The 4,345-nt window shown below is 47.8% G+C and overlaps 1 non-coding gene across 1 annotated transcript; it reads right to left on the minus strand.

The window, feature by feature from the left end:
• Positions 1–3,611: 3,611 nt before the first annotated feature.
• LOC129133729 (U1 spliceosomal RNA) lies at positions 3,612–3,776 on the minus strand. The gene has a single exon (XR_008536041.2). It is a non-coding gene; the product is annotated as a U1 spliceosomal RNA (small nuclear RNA).
• Positions 3,777–4,345: the final 569 nt, after the last annotated feature.

The raw sequence follows: 4,345 nt of genomic DNA on the forward strand, positions 1-4,345 counted from the left end.
AACCAGCACGCCCAGGTCCCTTTCCTCCTGAGCACTGTCCAGCCACACCGTCCCCAGCCTATAATGCTGCAGGGGGTTATTGTGGCCAAAGTGCAGGACTTGGCAATTGGACTTACTGAACTTCATCCCATTAGATTCTGCCCATCCATCCAACCATTCCAAGTCCCTCTGCAAAGCCCTCTGTCCCTCTAACAGATCAACACACGCTCCCAGCTTAATGTCATCTGCAAATTTGCTAATGAAAGACTCTAAACCCTCATCCATGTCATCAATAAAAATATTAAACAGAACTGGCCCCAGCACGGACCCCTGAGGGACACCACTGGTGACTGGCCACCAGCTGGATGCAGCACCATTCACCACCACTCTCTGGGCCTGGCCAAACAGCCAGTTGCTAACCCAGCAAAGAGTGCTCCTGTCCAAGCTGTGGGCTGCCAGCTTGTCTAGGAGTGTGCTGTTGGAGACAGTGTCAAAGGCCTTGCTGAAATCCAAATAAACATCATCTACAGCCTTCCCTGCATCCACTAGGTGGGTTACCTGGTCATAAAAGGTGACCAGGTTGGTTAAACATGACCTACCCCTCCTAAATCCATGCTGACTGGGTCTGATACCCTGGCCATCCTGTAAATTCTGTGTGATGGCACTTAATATAAACTGGTCCATTATCTTGCCAGGTACTGAGGTCAGGCTGACTGGTCTATAATTACCAGGATCCTCCTTTGCACCCTTTTTGTGAATGGGTATCACATTGGCCAGCTTCCAGTCATCCGGAACCTCACCAGTGAGCCAGGACTGTTGGTAAATGATGGAGAGTGGCTTTGCAAGCTCATCTGCCTGCTCTCTCATTACCCTGGGGTGGATCCCGCCTGGTCCCATCGATTTATGAACATCCAAGCATTTCAGTAGTTCTTTGACTGCCTCCTCTTGGATAATGGGGGGACCATTCTGCTCCCTGACACCATCAACCATTCCAGGTGGGCAGGTGTCTTGAGGGCAAGTCATCTTCCCACTAAAAACTGAGGCAAAGCAGGCATTAAGCACTTCTGCCTTCTCCTCATCTGCAGATGTTAACTTCCCTCCCTTGTCCAATAAAGAACAAAGGCTGGTCTTACCCTTCCTTCTAGCATTAAGGTATTTGTAAAAACATTTTTTATTATTCTTTACAGAAGTTGCCATTCTAAGTTCAAAATGAGCTTTAGCCTTCCTAATTTTTTTCTGCATGCTCCAGCAGCCTTCTTGAATACTTCCTTAGAGACCCAACCCTCCTTCCAATGCTGATACATCCTCTTTTTATTTCTAAGTACCTCCAAAAACTCCTTGCCCAACCAGGCTGGACATTTACCCCATTGACTGATCTTTCTGCACACAGGGACAGTCTTTTCCTGTGCCCTCAAGATCTCTGTTTTGAGGCATGCCCACCTTTCCTGAACTCTTTTGTTTTTAAGGGCTGTTTCCCAAGGGATGCTCTGAATAAGTCTCCTAAACAGGCCAAAGTCTGCCCTCTGGAAGTTCAGTGTAAGAGTCTTACTGGTGCTCCTCCTGACTTCACCAAATATTGAGAACTCTATTATTTCATGATCACTCTGCCCCAAGCGACCTCCAACCACCACATCTCCCACCAGCCCATCTCTATTTGCAAACAGCAGGTCTAACATAGCCCCTCCCCTGGTGGGTTCACCCACCAGCTGTGACAGAAAGTTGTCCTCCATACATTCTAAGAATTTCCTGGACTGCCTCTTTACTGCTGTATTAAGTTCCCAGCAGATGTCTGGTAGGTTGAAGTCACCCACAAGAACAAGGGCTGAGGATCTTGAAACATTACCTAGCTGCTTATAGAATAAGTCATCTACCTCTTCTTCCTGGTTAGGTGGACGATAACAGACTCCCAGTAGGGTGTCAGCCTTGTTGGCCTTCCCCTTAATTCTTACCCATAGGCATTCCTTAGTTTCCATCTTCCTTAGTTTCAATTTCTACGGCATCGAAAGTCTGCTTAATATAAAGGACCACCCCTCCTCCTCTTCTTCCTTTCCTGTCTCTTCTGAGGAGCTTGTATCCATCCAGTGCAGCACTCCAGCTATGTGAGTCACCCCACCATGTTTCCGTGATGGCAACTACATCACAGTTCTGCAGTTGCACCATGGCCTCCAGCTCTTCTTGTTTGTTGCCCAAGACTGTGTGCATTGGTATACATGCATCTCAGCTGGGCTACTGACTTCACCCCTGACTTAGCCTTGCAAGCCTTGGGCCTGCTTCCAGATAGCTCAGCTGCTCCCCCTTCCCCCTTCAAACCTAGTTTAAAGCCCTCTCAATGAGGTCTGCCAGTTCATGAGCTAAAAACCTTTTGCCTTTAACAGAGAGATGTACCCCATCTGGTTCTAGCAGAGCAGATGCTGTAAAAGTTTCCCCATGATCAAAGAATCCAAAATTTTGCCGATGACACCAACCCTTAAGCCACTTGTTGATGATGCGGATTCTCCTGTTTCTTTCTTCATTTTCCTCTGCCACCAAAGGGACTGAGCAGAACTCTACCTGTGCTCCTGCCCTATCAAATACCTGACCCAGTACCCTGAAGTCCTTTCTAACTGCCTTGACACTCCTCTTTTCAATCTCATCACCGCCAGCCTGGAATATCTGCAGTGGGTAATAATCAGAGGGCTGAATCAGCCCAGGAAGTCTCTCAGTGATATTTTGTACCCAGGCCCCAAGGAGGCAACAGACCTCCCTGTAGGATAGGTCTGGTCGACATAGGGGGCCCTCAGTTCCCTTCAGAAGGGAATCACCTACTATGATTACCCTTCTTTTCTTCTTGATGTTAGAGGTTAATTGGGGGGTTCACAGGGCAGACAATTTTTTCCTAAATCATCTAGTTGGGTCTCTAGATCCAGGACCTCATGCCTATTCTGAAGTGGTACCTGGCTGGATGATGGGGATGGGAAGGAGTTTTTGCTATTACCTCCCCAAATGGGGACCCATTTCCACTCCTCTTCATCTACCGGGTGCCCTTCTATTGCCTGAGAGCGGGAGGCATATAAATCCTCAGTCTCTCGGTCGAAGGCCTCCCTTAAAGATGGAAGGGCTGAGCTCCACCAGTCTATTTCCCTTTCACTTTCCCTGATACTCCTTAACCTTTCAACTTCCTCCCTAAGCTCAGTCCCCAGTGAAAGGAGGTCGTTCACTTGTTCACAGCGCAGGCAGGTCTCCTCCACAACACTCCCTGAAGCCACCGATAAGCTCAAACACTCTGGGCACAGATGGGTCTGAACAAAAACATCTTTTTTGGATGGCTTGACTTGGTCACTTACACTTGTACCAGCCACAGTTTTTGACCTTGTAGAAACCATTATGAACAGACACCTCAAACACAACCAGGCAGCAGAAAGACCTCAAAGAACACAGAGGACTCCTTACTAGCAAGAGAGCTGGTAACCCTGCCTGCTTGCCCTGCCTGCGCAAACTGCCGCGCAAACTGCCTTGTATACGCCCCAGAGACTCACCACACCCCTGTTTGCCCGCTCCAGGTCGCCGCGCTCCCCAGAGGCCTCTTATAATCAGCCACTCAGCAGCAACACAGGAAGCTCCACCCCTAAAAAAACCAAAAAAACCCAAAAAACCAGGGGAGAGCGCGAACGCAGTCCCCCACTACCACAAATTATGCAGTCAAGTTTCCCGCATTTGGGGAAATCCCAGGGGTCAGCACATCCCGGAGTGCAAGGAAAGAGCCTCGCCCTGGGAAAACCACCTGCCTGATCATGGTGTCTCCCCTGCCAGGTAAGTATAAGTAGTCACAGTTTTAGTCTAAAGGAGGAAGAGAGGATACACCCCATGACTGCAGGGAATTGTAATTTTCAATAGAAGGAGCGCTTATTAATTTCATTTATCTTTTCCCAGGCAGTTATGCACGGAAAATAAAGCAACAGCAGTGTGTGGGTCTCTTTCATGGCAACTAGTTTATTGCTGTTAACTACTTTGAAGGGTTGGAACGGTACTTCTAAATTTATTATCAGAATAATTAAGGACATATATAAAACTAATGAGAAGTGATGCTGTTCTGAACACTTCAGAAGAAAAACTTATAATTTTTTATTAGAATCACAGAATCCATTAGATTGGAAACAACCTTGGAGGTCATCAAGTCCAACCAATGACTGAATACCGCCATGTCAACTAGACCAGGGCATTGGGTGCCACATCCAGTCTTCCCTTAACCACCTCTGGGCTCAGTGACTTCACCACCTCCCTGGGCAGCCCATTCCAATGCCTAATCACCCTTACCAAGAAGAAATTTCTCCTAATGCTTGACCTAAACCTCACCTGGTCCAGTTTGAGATGGTGTCCTCTCATCCTC

Source organism: Agelaius phoeniceus, chromosome Z (genome assembly GCF_051311805.1).
Source record: "Agelaius phoeniceus isolate bAgePho1 chromosome Z, bAgePho1.hap1, whole genome shotgun sequence".
In the NCBI taxonomy this organism is placed as follows: Eukaryota; Metazoa; Chordata; class Aves; order Passeriformes; family Icteridae; genus Agelaius; species Agelaius phoeniceus.